The sequence below is a fragment of the Protopterus annectens genome, chromosome 14.part0 (genome assembly GCF_019279795.1).
Source record: "Protopterus annectens isolate FY-2018-M chromosome 14.part0, PAN1.0, whole genome shotgun sequence".
NCBI classification, from domain to species: domain Eukaryota; kingdom Metazoa; phylum Chordata; order Ceratodontiformes; family Protopteridae; genus Protopterus; species Protopterus annectens.
The window spans coordinates 753,376,409-753,401,485 of NC_056748.1; the positions used below are offsets into that span (position 1 = coordinate 753,376,409).

General features: G+C 37.3%; 1 protein-coding gene across 1 annotated transcript in view; it reads left to right on the forward strand.

The window, feature by feature from the left end:
* The first annotated feature begins 667 nt into the window (after nucleotides 1–667).
* The window catches only part of SFXN3 (sideroflexin 3), a 600,282-nt gene continuing 575,872 nt past the window's right edge, over nucleotides 668–25,077 (forward strand). The window contains exon 1 of the mRNA XM_044056492.1: nucleotides 668–846. The gene's annotated coding sequence lies outside the window, so the exon portion shown is untranslated. The remainder of the gene's footprint in view (nucleotides 847–25,077) is intronic.

The following is a 25,077-nucleotide window of genomic DNA, read 5'->3' on the forward strand; positions in this document are numbered from 1 at the left end:
GCTTAATTACCTGATCACACTGAAAAAACAGTCTCTTTACTTATAAATATGTTGTAGATTTTTTTTAAACTGCAAATTTTGGAATTTGGTTTTATTAATGTCTGCTAAAATTTTATATGGCTAAATTTAAAAGTAATGCTCTGTAGCAAGACATTAAAGTTTAAATGCAGTCCATATGAAGAAAACTGTTACATATTAGCTTTGCATTTATTGTCAGCACTATTCATTTTTTAAAAGAAAAAAAAAAGAAAGTAAGAAAATAAATATGTTGCTATAGAAACATTAAACTGCTAGCTGTTCTCAGATTTTCAAATGGAAGAAGGCAGCTGTGTTAACATGTACCTCTGTAGCCCTGCATAGCTCTCATGTGCCTTTTATCATTACTGCATGTTTTTCACCCCCACTCTGTGAAGATTCACAGAAAACAGGAACACCAGCAGAGACAGAAATAACATGCTTTCATCAGTCTGAGTCAAATTTGTCATACAGGTCTGGGAGCTTTTTTTTCACAATAAGCTTAGTTCTTTGCTTTATTGTTAATGAAGTCGCATTCAGTCAGCTGTGAGACCAGCCCTTCTGCCTGGAGTAGAAAAAAGCATCAAATCAAAACCAGGCTACCACACACACCCTAGCAACGCCTAAAGCTTCAGACTGCTCAGATGAACTTGCTAGTACAAGGATTTTTTCAACTGAGTAGTTTTGGTTGGATATTTCCATTCAACTTTGCATCTGATTGGTTGTCATGTGGCTTGTATAAAATGACAGGGAACATACTCTGGCTTGTAGCTGATGTCATTGAGAGGTCAAGACATTCGTCTACATTCTGAGTAATAAAAACAATAGCAGGTAAGCATTCTTAAAACATTATCTATTGAATATCTAACACTATAGAATGCAACCCTTACTGTAAAAAAAACTACTGCCTTTTACATTGTTGTCTTAAGAATAACTCCATTTCAGTAAGCAGAGCAAAGCTAATAGATTTCTTTTGTATAATGAGAAATTAATGGGATGGCAAAAAATGAATGAAGGTAATGAATGTAGTTTCAGAAATCTCATCTGGTAAATGTTTATTAATTCTTTTGGGAATATTTTGTGTAAATACTACAATAATAACCAAAAGATGCTTAGATGTTTAAATATAGCTCATGTGCAGTGTATATATGCTAGTAATATTGTCAGAAATCATCTGACACCTGTCATACGTACAGAGTATAACATATGTAATTATTTGTATAGCTCTTTATGCTCTGTGTGCATATCCATATTGAAGAAAGAATGAAAAAATATGCATAGGTGTGCGTATGCATGTATGTGTGTGTGTGTGTGTGTGTGTGTATGTGTGTGTGTGTGTGTGTGTGTGTGTGTGTGTGTGTGTGTGTGTGTGTGTGTGTGTGTGTGTGTGTGGGTGTGTGTGTGTCCATGCATAGTTAGTTAAGGCCATAATTGCTTCATCTTCTAGGTTGTCGCTGTAGCTAGGTAGCCTTTTCTCTGCTGTCATTTATTTATTTATTTGTTTTTTGGGGTAGAGCACTGATCTCCTTGGACCTTTTTCACACTTAGCCCAGGAGCAATGTGTAGTTAACTGACACAGTTAGTTAATAAATACTGAGAGAATCAAACCTTGCACATGTGGATCGTAAGGAATAGTTCCTTAATCCTCTAAGGCAGCAGTCAGATATATATTTGAGCCAGGTTGTGGGGCACCTGGTAAAATGAATAATAAAAGGGATTGCCATTCAATGTTAAAACCCCCCTCTGTTTTTTCAACAGGTTGTCATTTTATTACTCCTTTTTATTCTGCAGCAGTGATCAAACTATCTTGAAAGGTCTCTTTATGTTACATAAGATTTCTTTCCTTCTAGTGTTAATATGAAGCCTTGCCATCCTATTATGGTTGCTAGTTGATACTTTGTTACAGCTATGATAGTTTGCACATAATTTTCATTAATATGGAACTGTCCCATCGAACAGTGCTCATTTACATGGTTGGTGATCCTAAACAAGATACACATGATAAGTAAGAGGATTTGTATCTCTGTTTTTGTGACCACTTGCAATTAGACAGTTATAATATGGGTGACAAATAGTCAGACTGGGCTGACTAGCTCTTGTATTGTACAGTCTGTATAATAGTAGCTGATGGTAGTACATTAAATAATCTGTCATGTCAGAGCAATCTGGGATAATTAGTGGCATGTCTGATAGCAATTTGTGTTGTGTAGTTCAGAATTTGGACTGCTAGGATTGTGTCACATGGTTTTTCCAGAACAAAAAAAATAAAATAAAAAGATTGATGAAATACAAATAAGCAAACAGTAAATAAATGAGTAAATAAACCCAAGCCAGCTGGGTCACCATGAGCTGGACCTAAACTCAGCAGGATTTCAAACCACTCTGGGGAATTCTGTTCAAGGAGTCATTCTCTGTTTAATGTTTCTCATCAACTGATTTCTTAATCCTGTATATATTGTAAGTTAATTGTGAATACTATGTAATGTTAAATTGAATACTGTATATTTTGGAAACAAATTGTGGATTGCTATCTCATGTCAAATCTAATATCGCATTGTTATATATTGTAATTAATTTGAGATTGCTATGTCTTGTTAGCGTTTATTATTTTGGTGGCTAATAGCTACTCTTTCCATTTTTCTCACCACTGTTGTGATTCATCCTTGTATTTTTGCATGCGTGTTGTTTTTTTTTTTTTTTTTTGTGTATGTTCATTGTTCTGGTATCTAACAACTGGCTATACTTGAAATTAGTCCATTGAGATCAGTGTCCTGATCAAACACAACTAAATAAATAAATAAATAAGCAAGCTTAAAGTCTGGTAGTATGTCTTCATTTTGTTCTCCTTGGGTTTGAGTTTCTTAATTTTCTCTAGCAAAATGTGTTGGCTATGAGCAAGTCACTTACCCAGACTCTTTTCCTAGGTCATACCTGAGAATGTACATTTGCTTGTAACGGGTTTAGCCAATTAAAATGATTAATCACATGCATGCATACATAAATGCTGAATGAACATTTGGAGTCTGAGCTGACCAACAGTACTGCATGAATTCTTGAATTTCATTTAAGTCCTAATCAAAGTAGAGTATCTCTGAAAAGCAGAAGCACAGCAATGCCTTTATCTACATAAATCATTTGCTTGATAGCAGTTTGCATTTTATTCATCCTGTACCACATATGTGCAGGGCTGGCTTTAGGTCAAATTGCACCCTAGGTAAATGGCTCCATGGTGCCCAGCCCAGCACATCCCATAAATCCTACCCCTTCCCCCTACATTCTGGCCTCTCCTACACCATCTTGTTACTTTTTTCTTCTTTTTATCACATTTTTTCTTACTTATTATCCTTTCCCAGGATCAATTCAATGAAACCTAACTGTCCAAGAGTACACAGTAATACATGTGTTAGAAATAAATTAATTAAGCCAGCTTCCTCCCAGAAGCTATGGGCTTCTACATGCCCTGATGCATATTTTAAAGCTTTTTTAAGCAACACTTTCATTCATTGATGGCCTGAATAAAAATCATTACTAAGGTTTACTGTTTCACTTTGCCTTTTCTTGTATTCTTTCAAACACAGCTTAACTGGTCAAGATTAAATAGGTTCATAGGTATATACTAGGCCAATTACCACCATGGCCTTTTTAGTCCTAGCCATGAAATCCAATTCAATTGTGTCCCTATGTATCATGGGTTTTTATTAGGAAGCGGTATGTTAGTTATGACGTTTCTAGAGGTTATGTGTATGTGTGGGAGGTATTTTAGTTTGGGCATTACTGTCTGTCTCTACTTATCAGAGGCATAGCGGGCCAGACCTAGGGTAAATTTCCAGTTTCCCATCCATTGGTCAAGGTTACACTTAAATAGGGTTAGGGATGGACTCTGCTTCACATGGATGGGAAGCCTGTTCCAGAGCATGGGGCTCCTGTGAGACACAGCTCTGTCATCCTTGGATCTAGTGATTCTTATGCTGTTTGTTTTGCAGACGAGCAAAAGCTCCGTCAGTACTGGAGTTGAGAATGCCTTGCAAGTCAACCATAGATCACCTCTCAGGAACATGTAGGAGGCAGTATATAGACATAGGACTTTAAGGCAATTGATATAGAGCAGTGTGCTTATACCCTGGATTTTCCTGGTAAGGAACCTTTTGATTGTCCTAGCTGTTGCATTTGTCTGGTCAGGTACATGATGAAAGGGGCATTATAATCAAAGATTGGTCTGATAAGGGCCAAATAAAGTGGTGCTATGACTTCCTTGGATCTGGATGCCATACCCTTATTTATAAGTTGGGCGACATAGAATGATTTGCTTACTACCTTGACCGTATGTTGGTCAAAGGCCAGATTACTGTCTACATATGTTCCCTGATCCCTGACTACTGGGTCAACTACAATGGGTATCTTATCGATGGAGTAATTAGCTTAGGTGGCAGTTTCCCAAAAGGCACACTGAATATAACTGTGGAGGGAATAAACCAAGCTTTGGATCTGGGGCCATCTGGCCCCAGGAGGCCAGGGATTTCTATATGCTGAGGTTCATTTTGCAGCTGTTTTAATAACCTTTTTAACAGTGATGGCCTGAACAAAAATACTGACTAAGGAAAGAATTTCAAACTTACTCTTCAATATTGCTTTTTTATGCATACTTTAAGATGCACCTTAACTAGCTAAGATTGCAGTATAACAACTGTGAATGAAGTAAACAAATCAAACTGGTAATTTGGAAGTTGTTAAACCCCCAAAAGCCATAGCTACATATTCTGAGGTACATTTTACAGCTTTATTTAACTTTCTTTTCATGCTCTGTGGTGCATTTTGGAGCCTTTCTCTAACCTTTTGATCTAACGATAGCCTAAGCATAAATCATAAGTATGGAAAATGAAAGTCAGTCTTATTTTTTCTTTCTAGGAAGAAATTAGCCATGTACAAGTTAGTGATCAAAACAGAAAAAGTGTCAGTTCACATTAGACCAAGAAGACCAGTGCTTGTGGGGATACATAAATCATATCTGAGAATAATTTATGCCTCTCTCCCCCTCCCAAGCAAAAGACAGTCACCTTCTGCGGATCTCTCTGGTGTAAGATTGGAATAAATGTGAAGGCACAAATACTAATAGTCATATATCTCAAGTCATTGTTGCCACACATATATGCAGCAGGCCTGCTCACCCCTACCTCCCAAAAGAGCCCCCCCCCCTTATGTGTACCCCTATGATGACAAACTGGGACAAAAGTGGACAAAAACATAGTGTAGTAAGATATTTCAACCTGTTATTGTCGGACAAATAAAAACAACATGCATCCTTACCACTACTCCCAAAATAATACCACTCATGTATCTGTTTTTTGGTTGTTAGGAAATTGAAAAAACTGATTACATTAATTATTCTGACTGGTGGCTGCTAGACAGTATACTGTGTCTAGACAAGCTATAGGGACCTTCTACTCACACCTTTGAGGTTTGTGAGTAAAGTTAAAGAAATAATGACTGTACAGTCCCTATCCACCACAGAAGCTATAGCAACTATTTTAACACACCCTTGAGGTTTGTGGGGAAAGTTAAAGAAACTACTACAGTTTCATTAGCAATTCACAAGCTATAGTGATGTTCTGTGCACACCATTACAGTTTGATTGTGAGGAAAATTGTAAAAAAATACTGGCTACATTGTCCCTAGCACCACACACAAATTACACTGATCTTTTTGTACACCTTTGAGAAGTTCTGGTTTTTGACTAGGTAGGGACCAGGGCACAGGCCACTACTAAGCCTATGTCAAAATCCATTTATACAGCTTACTTTATTGGGCTGCCAGGCCCCCTGGAGCTTGGAGGGTCTGGATATTCTGTGATGCATTATTCTTTATGTTTAAAAGATACCTTGTTCATTTTTAACAAGTACCCAGAAAAGTTATGTATGCATCTTGCAATACCAGTTTAGTCTTCAGATAATAATTAGTGGGCTTATTGTAACACACACTGACTCTGCCACTGGCAAGTCAGGTTTATAATAAGGTGCACAAAGGCATGCACATACTGTACGTTTACCTACAGGTAAATTGCAGGAATGCCAGTTCACCTAAGGCATGTCTTTTGGAGTGTTGGAAGAACACATAAATAAACACACACAGAGATGGGGAGGGCACTTAGATGCCATACAGGAGGAGCCATAGCCAAGAACTCAAGTAGAGCCAAGTGCTGTGAGATTATAATGCTGTTCACTGCCTCTCTGTGCCAATGAGAAATTATTTTCACACATTCTGCTGGATTACCACTGATAGGTACTTATTGTGTTAATGCTGATGTTTGTAATAGGCACTTATTGTGTTAATGCTGATGTTTGTAATGAAAATTATATATACTTTGTTACTCTTAGATGCACTGCAACCTACCCAACCCCCCTCCCCGCACACACAGCATAAGCCATAGCAATACTAGCTGTACATTGATTTTAGTAAATTGTCACTTTGTGACACTACGTCTGCCACACCAGACCAGTAAACTGCTGTTTGCTACTGGTCAGATAGCAACAGCAAGTCATTCTTACTCACAGATAGCCTCTATACATATTAATTAGAGATACTTTACAGTGTACATTTCAAATGTTTGTTTCTGGTAAACAAAATAATAGCAACAATAGTATTAGTAATGTACTTCATGCTTATTTCACAGAGACACATGGTGATCATAGTAAATAATCATCTTACTCAAAATGTGCACTAATTCTGTAAAACAAGACTTTAAACTCAACAAGCAAAAAAAGGTCAGTTAAATTCATCCACAGACAATCCTCGCCCCTATCACCACCCAGTAGTTTTAACAACTTCTGTATGCATATCAGACAGTCATCTGACAGGAAAATTGTGCCATGTAGCATTCGCATAAATGGTAGCCGCACATTAAAATCTTCCAAGTTGATCCACATAAATTACAATACCACAACAAAGACAGAATAATGAGCAAAGTGCAGTTAAGTCATTTTCCACCACAAACAGCCCAAGCAATTGCAGCTACTCTGTCTAAGAACATCTCATATCTATAACTCTCATAAAAAAATAAAATAAGGGACACACAATAGTGTTTTCAAACAGAAGCCAACTTCTTAGTTAGTGCAAGAATCTGGGAAAAGGGCGAACATCAATGAAATATTTTAGACATTTCTCTCATATACTTAGAAAGCTGCTAAACTATTATCTTATTTTTTTCTGAAGTCTGAACATCAAATGATTCTTGACTGTCATTACTTAGTGATTTCAATCTTCAATGACTGGCCAGAAAACTACACATTTGTATGAGGAGAAGACCAAAAAATAAGACAAAATCTGTGAAAGTCTCTGAAATCATAGTCTGTTTCTAGATTATTTCACACTACACCTCTAAATTTCTTTGCTTAAGTAATGCCAAAAGTAATGTGGGGGCAAATGCCCAAAATCAGGAACAATTTTAAATGTTCCTTTAATTCACTTCAAATGTAAACAGAATAACAAGTTTTGCATTAACATGTAATGTTATGTAGTCCTATCTCGCTGTAATTCTTGCTGAATGGGTTTGGAGCCAATATTCGACTCCAACTTGGCAGATACTAAAGCTCGACACCTTTTACTGGCTCAAGGCTAACCCCTATCCCATGGTGTCTCACAGCAATTCCCCAGATCTCATTTGCCACAAAAGCTTTGAGGTTGTCCCCTTACTGGCTCGTTGGCTAAGTAGAAGATTTATTTACTAAATCTTGTCTTTTCACCGCCTTTTTCTTCATCTTTTATTCCTTGTAGTTTATAGCTTTATTGTGTGATTGTACTGAGTGTTTGACCCCTATTTCCCCCCATAGGATTGTATGGCCCATTTCAGTTAGAGGTCCGTAGTTGCCCATTTAAGTTACAGGGCCTTTCCTCCCTGCATGTTCCTTCACAAAATAAATAAATAAATAATAAATAAATAAATAGAATCTTTCCTTTTTCTGTCTACTGTTGTTGGTATTTTTATCTCAGTAGATAGTATTGTTAGTATAGTTAGAGATGGTGTCTCTTTTTCTAGGTAGCTTTGTTAGTTTGTTCTTGTTAGCATGTCTAAGGAAAAGGACAGATAATATAAGGACTATCACCCTTCAGGGTTCAAAAAATGTGATAAATGTTCACAGAAGATGTTTTTGACAGACAGTTACACTAGCTGTGTGTACTGCTTAGGTGAAGCCCACTTACAAGAGCCCTGTACCTTTTACCATGCCTTCAATGCCTGGGTTTTGAACGAGAGGAAACGCAACTTGATAGATAGGGGTCTTATGATTAGTTCCTTCCAGGAACAGCTGGAGCTTGGTCAGACAGCTCCTAAGACTACTAAATGAAAATCTTCGGCTCCAGCTTTGGAACCATCGAAAAAGCCCAAAGCGATGGAGCCAAGGAGTTCTGGCTCTGATTCCGCTTCTTCTGTCTCGGTGCCATTGGTCTCTTCGGTGCCAAGGCAACCTTCGCTACCAAGACAGTTACCTGAGATTGACCCTGTCTCACCTACCTTGAGATCTCCTATTTTGGAGAGGAGGAGATCTCCTTCTGTCTCCACCCGATCCTCCAAGACACTCTTAGATGAGGACATCGAGCGGGTGGTGAAGAGGTTGCTTTCTGACCCAGTTCTGGCAAGAAAATTTGCCCCTCCGAACCCAAAGGTTTTGGAGCTGACCCCTTTGCAATCCACCATTCCTCCTCTGACTGCTTCCCTCTTGGAACCAATCACTTCAGGTTCCTCTATGTTGAATCCTTCGGTTCCAAGGATTTTCCCTGCTTCCTCAGAACCGATTACTCTATCCTCAGTGGCTCAGTCAGGAGCTGAGGGATCTGGGAGCCGACGCTCTCGAGTCAACTCCGAGGGGGGATAATCACGCTGGGTTTTCTTCAGAACCAACCCTCCCTCTTGGCGCTTCGGCTTGACTCAGCTCTGTTCCTACATCTGCTTTGGAACAATGCCCCCTTGCTCGGAGCCGACCATCCATATCCTTGGAGCGGAGGTCTTCTTTGGAGCGGGGAGGTAAGGCCTTCAAAGCAATAGAGAAGGCTTTATCCTCTGCAAAAGCCATACCCTTGGAACTAATGTCCTACCAGCAGCCAGCAGCAACCTCTTCTCCCCTGCCACCCCCACAGCATAGGGAACCAGAGACTCGAGCATTCCCCATTGGAGGTGCCCCCTCTTCAAAGACCTCCCAGATTATCCCACTGGAGAGCTCCCTCGGAAGAGACTTTGTAAGAGGAAGCATGTTGACTCACGTGAGCGTGTCATGTCTGACACTGATTTGGAGGAATCAGAAGAGTCCCCTAGATCCCCCTCTGAGGATGTCTCCTTTTCTGACATCCTAGAAATCCTTAGACAGAGGGGTGATCGGAAGACCTCTAACCTTACTGAGGATGAATCAGTGTATCTTGAGGCCTTTGGTTCCTGACCTTCCACCTCCTGGTGACACCTCCTTATGACCAGCTTTTGGGGGTCATATCGTGGAAGGCCTGGACCTCCCTAGACACAGTGGAGCCTGTCCCGAGGAGGCCAAACAAATTTATGGCTGCACCAGAAGATAAGTCCATTCTTTCCAAAGGGGTTCCTGTTGATGCTATGGTGGTAGCAACAGCCACCAAGAAGGAGTTGTCCGAGACATCTTACAATATTCATCCTCCTAACAAGGAGTCCAGGACAACGGCTAGGTATGGAAAGCATACCTTCTCTTCAGTGGCATTTACCTTAAGATTGGCGAATTACCTTTCCCATTTCACTTGAATTCAGAGGGATCTCCTGAAGGAGTTGGGAGATACCTTCAGGGTTCAATAGCTCCAGGATCTACGGATAAGGCTTCTGCGCAGCTCTCCACCCTTACGTCAATAGATAACTCCTCCATGAGGCTGATTTCCTATGCAGCGGATAGAGCGAGTAGGGCAGCTGCAGCAGGAATCTATCTTAGGAGACATTCTTGAATGCATCTTTGTAACTTCACAGAATCCTTTAAGTCTTCCTTCATCAACAGCCCCTTTGATGGTTCAGCTCTTTTTGGATCTCAGGTGAAAGAGACCTTGACCAGGTGCAAGCAGGAAGGGAAAACCTTATCTGCTGTTGGAGTCAGTTTCTCCCTTCCTTCTAGACCCTATCCCAAGGGTCATACAGGAGGGAAAACGTGGTTCTGTAAATCCGAAAAAGGTTTCCCTCAGGCACAAGGTCAACCCTCCCCTAGGGGCAAAGGGGGAGGATATAATGGAAGAAGCCATCCTTGCAGCAGAGGAGGTCCACAACACCAGGGAAATAGAGAAACCTTCTCTGATCATCCCTTCCATCGCCCCTGAGAGGTTGCCCGACTGTCCATCTCTGGAGGCAGTCAGGGGTCATCTATCGCTGTACCCAAGTGCCTGGATAAACATTTCACAAGATCATTGGGTACAAACCATAATATCCAAAGGTTACCTGATTCCCTTTGTTTCCAATCCCCCGGTAAACCGGTCTCTTCCAGACATGCCACCCATTCAATTAGACTGTGCAACATCAGAGGTCATCTCGTTGCTGCAAAAAAAAAAAGTCGTCCAAGAAGTCCCCACAGAGCAAATAGGATCCAGAACTTACTCACGATTCTTTTTAGTTCCAAAAAAGACAGGGGACTGGAGATTAATTCTAGATCTCAGCAGACTCAACAAGTCTGTAAAGAAATTGAAGTTCCGAATGATCACTCTGCATTCAATATTTCCCTTTATCAGGAAAGACAATTGGATATGCTCAATAGATCTTCAAGAGGCATACTACCACATCAAAATGGACAGGCACTCCAGAAGACACTTGCGCTTTCGGCTGGGAGTCAGTTATTTTCAGTTTCAAACACTGTTTCCGTACCTAGATGACTGGCTCCTCACTGCTACCACAAAGCATCTACTGATCAGAACCAGGGATAGGACTCTATCCTTGTGCTCCAGTTTAGGCATCACAGTAAACCTAAAAAAATCAGCCTTATCTCCAGCACAGCACATTTTATTTTTAGGCTCAGAAATAGACTCAACCACCATGTCAACAAGTTTAACACCAGAAAGAGCAGAATCTTTATGCAACCACGTCAGATCTTTGCTAAACAGTCACAATGTTCAGGCTAGGGTAGTCCTTCAGGTCCTAGGGACTATGGCTTCCTCCATTCTATTAGTTCCTCTAGCCCATCTGCACATGAGAGTACTTCAGTGGCTACTATTTTCCCAATGGTCAATGCAGGATCTTCTCCTGTCAAATCAGGATCTTATCACAAACACCTGCAAGAAGGATCTGACATGGTGGTTGAATACCGAACAACTTCTCTTAAGTTGTTCACTTCTTCCTCCTCAAGAAAATGCAGTTTTGACCATGGATGCCTCCCAGATAGGGTGGAGGGTCATTATCTGGGAATGACGGTCCAAGGTACTTGGCAGAACCATGAGAACCCCTTGCACATCAATGTTCTGGAGATGAGAGGGGTACTATATGCGTTGCAAGCACTTCACAGTTCTCTTCCCACCGGGACAATTGCGATTCAGTCTGTCATGGGGTACATAGTCAAGCAAGGGGGAACCAAATCTTAATCACTTTGCCGAGTGGCCTTAAGAGTTTGGAAATAGGCGATGGACACTCAACACATTCTGGTAGCAATGCACATCCCGAGGAAGTCCAATGTGATAGCAGACAAACTTAGTCGAGCAATCCTCATGCCTCACGTGTGGTTCCTGAATGCAGAAGTTGCGAAAGAGATCTTTCTCAGATGGGGCCAGCCTTGCTGCAACTTCTTCGCCACACACCTGAATACCAAATGCAGCAGCTACTTTGCCCTAATTCCCCATCCAGGGATGTCACCCAGGGATGCTCTTGTCCACGATTGGCCCCCAGGACTCCTTTATGGTTCCCACTTTTTCTTCTCATTCCAAAGGTAATACAGAAAGCAAAACAGTTGAGGAGTACCCTGATTCTCATTGCTCCTTACTGGCCTCGCCAAGTCTGGATTCCCTTCCTGTGGCCCTACCTCTTGGAGGAACCATGGATTCTGGAACCATCTCCAGACCTCCTGATTCGTCAATCGGGGCAGTTCCATCTGACTATCCACACCCTAAAATTGACAGCATGGCTGTTCCAGTTCCACAAATAGCCAGGTGCATTTCCCCTCTCACCTTCAGTCGAACACATTCTGATTTCTTCCCACAAGCCTTCCACTAAGAAGTTATACTCCAGCAAATGGAAAAGGTTCTCTATTTGGGCTGTAAACCAAGGCTTAGATCCCTATACAGCTCCTATTGAATCTATTCTGTCCTTCCTTGCATCCATCTTTCATGAAGGAGCTGCAGACGCTACAGTTAGAGTTCAGTTAGCTGCCATCTCTAATTACCATTTTGACTTCATGGGAAATCCCATCATGCCACACTCTTTGAGCAAAACCTTTCTGAAGGGAGTTCTCCTTCTTAGGCCTGCAATCAAACAGCCACCAGAATCCTGGGACCTAAACTTAGTTCTCACATCCTTAGTTTCTTCACCCTTTGAACCCTCTTCTTCATCAAATCTGAAATTATTATCTTGGAAAACACTATTCTTAGTAGCTATAACCTCTGCTAGGAGAGTCTCAGAAATGCAAGCTCTTACTATTCGACCTCCTTACATTGTTTTCCACAAGGATAGAGTCTCACTTAGGACTAACCCTTCCTTTCTTCCCAAGGTATGCTCAGAACATAATCTTAACTTTACTATTGAGCTACCGGTGTTTTTTCCAAATCATTCTAATAAATATGAATACAGACTACACCAATTAGATGTCCACAGAATTCTCAGGTTTTACCTTCACAGGACTAAAGAATTTAGAAAATCAGATCAATTATCTGTTTCCTTTTTGGACAAAAATAAACGCTTGTCTGTTTCTAAGGTTACCCTTTCAAAATGGCTTTCAGATTGCATTTCCTTTGCTTATCAGACTGCTGGTAAATAGTTACCCAACAAAGTGAAAGGCCGTTCTACAAGGGCAGTATCAACTTCATGTGCCTTTAGATCTAGGCTCCCAATTGATACTTTTGGTGCAGCATTTACTTGGGCAAGACCACATACCTTTGTCACTGATTACAAATTGGATTTGGCCTTCTGGGACAGATCATCCTTTGTGTCTACTGTGCTGAAGAGTCTCTTCGCTTGAGCCACCCAGGATAACGGTGCTAGGGACGCTGTCCCATCCAGCAAAAATTATGGCATGATGGGACTACATGACATAACATAAAGAAGTTATGTACTTACCATAACGTTCCATGCTTGTAGTCCATCTCTCCTACACTCTTGTGTCCCTTTCTCCTGCCCACTTCCTGTTCATGGAGGATCTGGTGGACTATACTTATGTTGTCTGACCTGGTTGTAGTTGTTGTCCACCTGGCACAGATAATGTTACACAATGTTTTGTCTGTATGTACACAGTTATTGATAGTTTCATAACTATTAGGCACTTATTGCTTTCTTGCAAACAACATCTGGAGAATTGCCGTGAGGTGCCATGGGATAGGGGTTAGCCTCGAGCCAGTAAAAGCTTTTGAGCTTTAGTATCGGCCGAGTCCATTCAGCAAGAATGTAGGCGAGATGGACTACAAACATGGAATGTTATGGTAAGTACATAACTTCTTTTTTTTTTTTCACAATAGTATGAAATTCTAATGACTGGCATTACTAACGGAGTGTAATTTTTAGTATTTTACCAGAAAAATAAAAAAGGGAAAAATATGAGGCGGAATAAAGAACATTCTGAAAAATCAGGGACAGCTGAGAAGTATACTTCACATAAATCCCTTTTAATCCCAGCCACTCAGCTTCATAGGTTGTCATTTTCTTTGCTCAATCAGGGAAAGCCAGAAATAACGGAGAGCCAAAGTTCCAGAATCAGAGGCAAATTTTATAATCTAATTCATTTAATACAAAAATGGGTTTAATTGTATCAGCATGCATTTTCTGAGGAATCAAGCATATGAAAAAGCTAATAACTGGCATTAGTGACAGACTGTAATCTTTAGTGATTTACAACAAAATAAAAAAAAATACAAGGGAAGTGTAAATAAGATACAGAATTAGGAACAATTGAGTTACATTGAGATATCATCTATAATGTCTATCTGCCAGTAAAAAGGCCAACTTATCTGCTGCTATTTAGACTGTCATTTCCTGTTATTTTTTCAATCTTCAGACATTCAAAACTTATGGGACTCTGTCTCAGTTGCTCCCATGGTGTACACAATGAATCCTGATTTGTTTTGTAGATCGTGAGTAGAATTGTTTCAATTTATTGGAGATGCCAACATTTTCAAGAAGAGAGCTGCATTAACAGCTTTTTTCTTTTTCCTTTTCTTTTTTTTTTTTCAGGAAATAACTTATTGGCCAAATAGCGCTCCTTGTCCCTGCCTAGTTGGCCTATACATAAGGCTGGCCACACATAAGTGCAAATCTTTAGTACTGCAGGACTGAGATTCACTCAGCATACTTTCTCAGTCCACAAAATAAGAGCTAACCTCTTTTTTAACCAAATCCATGGTTTACTTTAAAGAAAAAAATAAAAATAAATAAAATAAAAAAAAAACTATCTGCTCACTACGTATCCTGTCTCATCTTCCACATTCCACTAACAAAATGTGGCCTGAGAGAGTAATTCCATCCTAACAGAACAATGTCTTCTGTGTATGGATATTGTTTCAAATAACTAAAAAGACTTCAATGGACATGCACCATCATGTTTGTTGCAGTGATAAAGAAAAATACTCACAACTTGCTTTTCCTCTGAGCAGACACCCCCCCAAACACATGCACATGCACACACATACACCATGTGAATAATATTGTCCTAGAGGTGTTTAACAATCTAAGGCCATTGAGTAGTCCTCATAGAATGATTTCCTGATTATGGAGGAAATATGATGACTGAATGAGACAGAGTGAGAGAGTATTGTTCACAAAAGTACCCCAAGTCTCTTATGCTCAAGATTGTCAGAAAATATCAGTTGGGTGCAGCTTTTTTTGCTGAAGACTACTATGCTGCACTTTTCTACATTTAGCTTGGGTATGTTTTCAGTGCATTAGGCATATGCTTATTTCATCCCTTATTGAGCAGTTTAGTATCAGTGGATGAGAGGATAACAGTGTCTTGCTTGCATTCATTAGCAAACTTGGTCAACCATACTTCTGGGAAATTGGCTAGGTTGACTTCAAAATAAATGCCAACCAGGAGAGGACCCAGCACATGTACCATATTACTTGTAATATTAAATTCAGAGAGGGTACCACCATTTTTCACAACTTGGGATCTCATGAATAGCCAATTTGCAATCCAGCATCAATGTAGAGGCCCAGATTTGGTTTTTCAATAATACCAGACTGGAGATTAGTGATAAAACCCTTAGCCAGGTCAAAATAAGTAGTGTGCATAGAGTGATGAGTATACACTGTGTCTATAACTTTGTCTAGCAGGGTTAATAGATTCAGCATATAAGAGCCATCCTTCACAGTGCCAAACTAATTCTGATCTAGATCCATTTCAGTTGCCTGTGCCTGCATAAATGAATTTCTGCAATGACAGACTTTATGGCCTTGGGTATAAGTCTGGTGGGACTGAGGGCCTATAATTACCTGGGTGTATACAAAGGTTACCTATATGTAAAGACGTTACAGTGGCTGTTGTCTAAGCATCGAGCACAAACCCTGTGAATAGGCTGAAATTGAAAATCAGAGTATATATCTATTACTAGCAAGAATGCAGCCTGCTGTTATCTAGTTCCATAGAGCTATTACTTTTAGCTTTTAACTGTGCTTCTAAGAATTGTTCCAATGTGATATCAAGGGAAACTATATTTTCAGGGATAATAGGGGCAGCAATGTTGGTAGGTGGGATAAATTTAACAGAAAATGTGTCTGCTAATATATTGGATATAGCATTAGGCTCAGAATGTGTCACATTATTATGCATGAAGCTAATGTATTGTTGAACATTATTTCTTGACTTCCTGATATAAGACAGAGACATTAGGTTCATATTCTGCTTTACATTCTCTAATAGTGCTCTTAAGTTCCTTACTGACATGTTTGGTGTGGTTGTGATGTAGCTGGATGGTGATGTCTTACAACGTTTTATTTTTCTCCTTTTGTTATACAGTTTATTAATCACATAGCACATACCCATTATTGCTCATTGCCTCAAAAGCTAAACCTCCCTTATCACTGCTATATATATTCAGTTATGCTACTCCCCTTTTTACTACTTTGTATATTCCGATATGTTGCACTCCCTTTACTTTAAAAAGTTATAATAAGTAAATATATAGCATACAAATACAAACAGAGATCAATTCTCTATATGCAATAATTACATTAATATAGGATATCATATGAAATGCATTAATACAACATCAGCATATCTGAACATTCAGAAACATCAATATTAAAACTGAAAAAATTATTTTTTTTTCAGATTTATAATCATTTTACATTAGATAAATTTACTGCAGCAGTTTCTTTTAATCATTGACCCACATATCAGTCCTTGGACATGATTGCAGCAACTGTGTTTCAGTAATCCTCACACATATAAATACTGTCAAGACATGACTGGTTACTTTCCAGGAAATTTGTTGAAACAATCGCTTGCTTAGGAATAACACAAGGGATTACAATATTCTGAGAAGATCATTGGGCTACATTTTTGATATGATGAATTTCCATAGCAGTAATTATTTATTTATTTTATGTATGATGGTTAATTCCATATCTACATGTAAACAATATCACTGTGAGGTAGAACCCGGGATGTGAACATTTCAGATTGACAGATTTCCCTTCTTCCACTCTTTGACGTAAACAAATTCTTTTTTATTTCTTCTATAAATCTGCATATCAGAATCACCCATAAACATAACATCATACATAACAATACCCAAGTTCCTCTGACTTAAATATAACTGTAGCTGGTTTAATTTTTTTGAGCATTAACTGTAAAATCCATGCATATGTCCTTATCCTTTCCTTTTAACTTTGGTAAACTCCCAACTAATCTACCATGGTAACATTTTTCTTGAGCATTTCTAATAGATGAATGATTTGTCCTTGACCTTTTGATATTAGCTAAAAATAAGAAGTCAGTAGTTTAGTATAACAACATATGTCCATAGTAACTGTACAGAAAATGTCCTCTTGCTTTACAGACGTAAATCTCTTCTAGTATAGACAAAGCAATCATCACTAATAGAACTTTCACATTTTCTCATAAGATTTTTAACTGTTTCCATCTTTCTGTCTGCTTTGTATCACTTCATGCAGAACTGGGACTAGAATTAATATAAGTATATTCTCATTGTTTAGCAAAAGAGTGAAACTATTGACTCATAAACTTCTACATTATCATCAGAAAGAGTTCACCTTGGATTCCATGTCTAGCAAAATAGATTTCTGGATAGTAATGATACTGTGATTGGTAGTTTCATGTTGTTGCACATATTCTGAATACTTTGAATAACTGTTTACACACAGAGTATATAATGAGCATCTTTGCACAGAAATAAATATGATCCTTTTTTCTTCCACCATATTTCATACTGCAGTTATTCCTCATGCTGATTATGAAAAGTAGTACAGACTTCACATTTCTGAGTCAGTTTACCTCTCTGTTCAGATATTTTGGCCAGTAAAGAATATTACAGGCTCCTTCTGTATAAAAATCCATACATATATCTTTCCTATTGCCCTTTTCATTTTGGTAAACTCCCAACTATATATCATACATTTCATGAAACACTGCATCGGAAAATGAGTAGGAATTATATGTTTAGCTCTTATGATCATTCATCCATGTATACACTCTGATGTCCCAGTGTAATGATTTTATTTGATCTGAATATAATTTTTTTTCACTGTCTTTCTGATACAATGTATCAGCTGTTCAAGCTCCCTATTGATGCAGGTAACAGTGAAATAAGCAATAAGATTTCATGATTTTTCTCTGTCAATCACCTTTGCATTCTTGTAAGAAAGTGCTTCTAAACATATTAGTTGTGTGCATTAAATTGTCAGGTTTGTAATGAACTTGAAAATCATACCTCTTTAAACTCAAGAGCATCCTCATGATTACTGGGAAAGTCTATTTGGATAGCAGCCCATTTACAGCGGAAGCCAATTAAAAATGCTCCAAAGTATTACAAAACATTTTAAGAGTAATTATTTTACAATATTTGAAAATAATAAAAAAAAAAAAAACTACAGTTTAAATAATTACACCAAATTAGACATAATATAAAAACATTGGTTAAGAATAGATACAGATTATATGACAATGATTTAATAGCTAGAGAAATTGTAGCCAGTCTTTTAGAAAAAAATAGAGGTAAGCTAGTGTAATACAAACAGGAATATGCAATATGAAGTGAGAAAAAAATAGGCTTATAGTATATTTAGACAGAAAGTCAGGGGAGAGAAATTGATAGAAGTAAGGAAGTCAGTGAAGACGGGAGAATAAGAAGATGGAGATATAAACAGATATTTGTCCACATTTAGGGATATACTTTATCCTGGTATTGATCGAATACAGTGAGTTATGACTATACTTTTTTTAAGTGACTTGACACAGATAACTGTGGAATTCTGGTAATCAGTGGGAATTTCTACAACTTATTATTCTATCTGCCAATCCTGCCCATGACTGTACCTGTATAGGAGACCTCAGTCTACTCACTAACAGTCTATATGTCTGGTATAATACTGCACAAATCCCTTGTTTACTAACAACCACTTGATATATTAGCAGTTGTGAGACATTGCAATACTTCATAGTACTAGCATTTGTGGCAAGCCTTTTTTTTACTGTTTCAAAACATCTGCCCCGTACTTGTGAAAAAAGCAAATAAAATAATGATTCAATAGCTTCCAGAGTGTAACTGTTTATATCTATCAAGTTTAATATGATTACGTAGAAATGTTATACCATACCCAGGAATCATATAATGAATGATTTGTCATGGAACTTTTTGCATATTAACTATAATATTAACTTTATCAGACTTTGATTTACAGCCTTCTGACATCAAAAACATATCTTATTAATTGTAAGAGTAGCCATACATAGCTGATATTTGTTTCTGTTCATCTTCAAACTTTTTAGTCTCAGCCCAAGTAACTTAGTAAGCCTAATATCATGTTCTTGTTTGGTACCTCCCACACTAGAAGTCATTTACTCTGTTAACTACATCTTTAAAGCCTTTAATCTTTTCTGTACTGCTCTTTAAAACACTTCAAAGGTTTGTGATACACCAAAATGCAATATTGAAAACCATGACCTAACCAAAAATTTATAAAAGTTGCAAAGTTTTGAGCTGGATTCATCCAGATTAATTTGCTAGTACTCTTGAATAACGTCTAACACTAAGAGGAATTTAACATTGTAGTAACAACTTCATTAACAGTTTGAAGTTAACATTGTTCCAGTTAGACTCATTTAATTAAGTGTTTGAGATACATATTTTAAGTTTGTCTTGCTTTATTACATTCACCATATTACTGACTCATTATTTAAATTCAGCTTACATAACAATTATGTCAAGGCTTTCCATGCATTTCAATTTCTATTCAGTTTTTCTTTTCAGAACTTTAAAAGTCCTTGTTGCATTCATAACTCGTATTGTTTTACATGGAAAATTAATGCAATATCCCTCTGCATAAACAACATAATCCATGAAACAAATCAAAATAACTCAGAAAAATGGCACCAGTATCCTGACTTCTTTATTTCATGACTCACAATGGGCTATTCATGACTATATTCTTATTGGTGCACTTGGTAGTATTGTAAGGACATTTTTCACACGCCCAGACTTTTCTGCTGACTTCTTAGAGGAAATGCATGCTTTTGGCACCTCTACAAACACTTATATAATCTTTCCAGTTGTTTTTCCTACTTTTACTTTGTTCTACATTAGAAATATTCAGTTTAAAGTTAGGAACATTCATCTTGCTTCTACTACTAATACACATTTTATGTGTCTAGCTACACTGTAAGAATTCTTTTAATCTTGTCAGGTTACTCACATCAGTTATGACACAACATATGTATCTGATTTTTTTCAGACACATTCTGGGGTATTATCTTGTCATCAGATCCAGTAGTTTCAGTGTGTAACACTGAATAATTCAAAAGAATGCATGAAAATTAGCACATAATATTAGACAGATTTAAAAGTACAAGTACCTTCCAGTCGAATATTACTGTCAGCAGCAGTATCTAGCCTAAATGCAATGGTTCTTCCTTGATTTATAAACTTCTTAGATTACAGGTCATTTACAACAGATAATGTGTGAAACAAAGTGTAAAATGCATTCAAATTCTACATTTCAACTGCTCCCACAAACATTTAAATCTTGTTACACATATTTCTTTTGACTTTTACACATATCTGTAAAACGATTCTTTCACATGGCGTATGGATTTAATTAAGGTGAGCAAAAGCCATTTTGGCTCACTAGCCAATGTCAGATAGTTCTCAACAAAGGATTATGATAGTGAAGACTGCAAACGTATGAAACTGCAGATGTAGCCCAACAGTAACGTGCAGTACTTTAAAAAAGAAAACAACAAGAAAATCACAGTGATTTTTTCAAAGTTATTCATCAAAATACTTGTCATTTTGAGAACCAACATAAGATTAATTTTAAAGGATTCAGTCTTTCTTTAAAATACAATCTTCTGTATGATACTTTAATTTTTTCTGCTGCTTCTATCCACAAAGCAGAATCATACAAATACTATAACACTATAACAGATAACCCTGAGCTAAGAATAATGAAGTGATATAAAATTCATAGGTTTTGTCTGGCTTATTTTTAAGCAGAGTTTCACTGTATCAAAAAATATCAAAGTACAGTTAGCAGAAATCAAGGGGCCACCGCATTCAGCTTTTACTGTTTTCGGAGCATTATTTATGTGCACAGGCGAATCTTTACATCAACAGGAGCTAATGGAGCTTCATAGCCAGTATTATTTATTACCTTACGAAAAAGGCATATTACAGTGAGAAATAGTTACATGGTAAATCCCTTGCCATTATCAGTCAACTACACCTTAAATATGGCAGTCACATGCATATTACAGAAGTACGTGTTTACTCCAATATAATTACCAAGCTGACTTTTAAAACATGTCAATGTTTCTGAATCCCTAATCCTTAGGGTTTGAATGTTTCACCTCTCAGTATACTTTGGGTAGTAAAACCATCTCTTTTTTAGTTCTGTTAATTTTTGCTCTGAATAAAATTCTCCCTTTTTGCATTGCTACAGGTTGGTCTTTTAATGAAAGACATAGATTTTCCCTTTAAACATATTAACTAAGTGCTAGGCACAATTTATCTTTTATCAATCGAGAAATGATGCTATAAAGATTTAGATTTCTTCATACTTAAAAATTTCATAAATATAATTCCTTTAGTTTACCTCCATTCCATTAGTTCAACATTTACAATATCTGCCATGGATAAAGTCCAAAATGTACGCAATAATTTGTCTTATTAAAGTTATGAATAATGCCATTAAGACCTCTGGGTCCCTCAAATCCATTTTACCAAAGACTAATCCACTTTGTCTCTTGGCTCTAATCGTAATGTCCTGTATATGGAACTTGATAGAGAGGTTGTTACCAGTGATTTTACCAAGATCTCTAATCTGTTTATCCACTTCAGGTTATTGACTACCCAAATCTAACCTCAATTCTTTGTGCTGTCTAAAGTGCAAAAACCTTACATTACTGTAATTAAACTTGAGACTTATTCCAGTTGCCCATACATACATTTTATTTAGATACACATTTAAATTAATGACTTACTTAAGCTTTCTGATCATAGTTCTAACTTTACAATCATGCATATTTGCAGACCTAAAATTTGTTGTGCATAGGCAAGCCAGCAAATGCCAAATTAAATGCTTGCAGGACCCCTTTATTAATAGGTAATTTAACACATTGCTTCCCTTCTATTATCCAGTTTATTGTCCAATTAAAGGTATATCTATTTATATCAGTATAACTATTGTAAACATTAAATTACCTGATCATGATAAAATGAGTCAAAGGTTTTGGAGACATCCAGGTAAATTACAGAATGTCTTCCCCTCATTTCATTAAACAAATCTCATAAAAATTAGATTGACATAGTAATGTGGCTCTACCATTAATAAATACAAACTGTCATCCATGTCTATTCCATAATTTCCTTTAACTTTAAATAAAGGATCGAAAGAAATATAAGGGCATTCTAGATCAGAATTAATAGGAACATGCTAAAATGATTTTAAATTCTTTTGGAAGGAAAAGAAATTGCAAATTTAGACAATACATAACTCTGTAATAGTCTGCTTATCAGCTATGTCCTTGTTATTATGTGTGCTAACTTCCTCTCCATAATTTGATTTCTTACAGTTAATATACTTAAACAAATTTTTATTATTATCAGCAGCCTTAATTAAAGATTCCTAATATTCAGCTGATGCCATTTCTAACTCATAACCACCTTCACACCCCCACACAGCATGGATTCCGTCCTGGCCACAGCACCACAACTGCCCTCCTCTCCTTCCTCAAGACTATTAATCATGCCTGTGACTCTGGCAAAACCGCATCTAACCTGTTCCTAGACCTTTCCAAAGCCTTCAACACTATCTCCCACCATATATTCTTATCTCAACTGTCATCCCCAAATCTCGTCCCTTCCTCCATTGCCTGGTTCACTAGCTACCTCTCCAAAAGACAACAAGATGTTAAATGGAAATATTCTACCTTTTCTTTCCTACACACCACTACTGGTGTACCCCAAGGATATGTCCTTGGCCCCTTACTTTTCAATATCTTCATCAATAAGTTTCACTACTCCATCTCAGATACCTCACTAATCTAATATACAGACAATTCAACAATCATCTGTTCCCCTTCCAACCTTCTAAAGAAAACCCAATCTGCTTTCTCAAGTACTGAAACCTGGATGCAAAACAATATTGCCATAAACGCTAGCAAAACTAAATTAATGATCTTCTCTCCATCTAAAAACCTCACCATTGATAAAAACTCCATCAAAATAATAAGCCAGAATAATATCCCCATTGAAATTGTACCACACACTAGGGGCCATCATTAATGAAAATCTAAAATTTGATATCCATATCCAAACATCACAAAATCCCATAAAAACAGGCACAGCCACTACCTCACTCCATCCACCAGACAGACCTTAGCCTCCTCAAGCCTTCTCCCCTCTCTCATGTACGGTGCTTGTCTGTTCACTAATCTTCAACTTGGCTTAAAATCCAAACTAGAAATCTGCTACAATAAAATCTGCAAGTTTGCCACTAACTCTAGACACTCGTCCCATAACTGCATCTTCCTCCGCACTCTGCAATGGCTTGAATTTCCTAATTACTTGAATCTCCTTAAACTTACCACTGTCCATAAGCTCATATTCAAGCCATCCAGCTGTCTCCCTCTCTATCACCTTAACCCTTATATTCCTAATCATTCACTTAGATCAGAAAATCAAACCTCCTTAAAATTTATAAAACCTCATGGTCCTCAGGTCACCTTCTGTTGTCCTGCTCCTTAGCTAAACTCTGGAACTCTTTTCATCCCTCTGTTTAAAATAGTCAAAACCACTCCAACTTCAAATCCCTTGTCCAGTCCTACCTTTCTTGAAAGTGGGAATGCTCATGCTCTCTTCCAACCTAAATCTCTGAAATATCTACATTTCCTCTTCTATTCTCTCTGCTAGTTTTCGCTTCTTTATAGTGAAAATTCTCTTGCTCTTTTCCAACATAAATCTCTCTATTATCTTCATTTTTTCTTTCATCCTCCCCATTAGCTTTTCCTAATTACATCATATTGCTAACCCGCTCCTGCAAGATTATGTACTCATAGCCTTTCCTGTTTGATTTTTCTTTTAAATTTAAAGCAAGCTTGTTAATACTTAATTTTAACAATTTTCTTTATTTGTTAAATTTTCACTCTGCAAATGACTCTAAGATTGTAAAAGTTGCAAGATCTTATTCTGTGAATGGCTTTTTTTAATGTTATACTGCTAGCATGCTGTTTTGTATATTTGTTGTCATCTCTGGAGCTTTTCTCCCCAGGCCTCCACTGAAAACAGGATCTTCTTAGCCCAGTGGACTTTCCCCATCATCAAACTGAAAAGAAATAAAATAATAAATAAATAAATATTCTTGATTGTTAATACTTGTTTCCATTTTCAACCTTTTAGTTATACTATTTAAACATTTTTATTATGAGTTGTACTGTGTGTCATAACATTTTTGTAGTGGTGCCTTTGTTTTTTAAGTTGTCTAATTAAATGTCTATGACCATTCAAATTTTGATCACTTTACTTGTCTTGTCTAAAGATATCACACACATATTTCTAACTGTTAGCTATCCACACTCCTCCCCTATGTTTCAACATTCCCTGCTCTATTCCACAATTTCTGTGAAAGTTTACCTTTGTTTAATGTCTCCATAGCATAAAATAATCTCTTTCCTGACAGGAAGAGAAAAATAGTTGATCATCTTAAAATAGATTGAGTGGTGGTATAAATTTCCTAAAGGCCTTGACACAATGACATCTGAGATTAAATCATGCTTATTAACCAATATTAGATGTAGAACATTCTGCCCCCAATAAAAGTTTAATTCATACATCATATCTTTGAAAGATGATTCCATTTGTGATTTACATAATCCAGTTTTCCTATTAATACCTGGGTAATTAACGTTACCAACAATTAAGGTTGACTTGTCATCTAAGACTGTTTCTAATGCTAGAATAAAAGTAAGCTATGTGTTTAAACTAGTATTCATTTTTTTTTATCTTCTAACACAATTTTAATTTCTCCCCATCTAGTAATACTCTTTTAATATAATACTTAAAATTTCTTCTTCTTCATTTTGGTTGTCAACAAAAGTATTTGTAGTTGTATGAAATAGTAACATTACTCCACCCATCCCCACCCTTGTGATCTTTTCTTATAACATCATACTTACTGAGATCTGAAAATAATAGACCAGTGCAATCTTAAGCTGA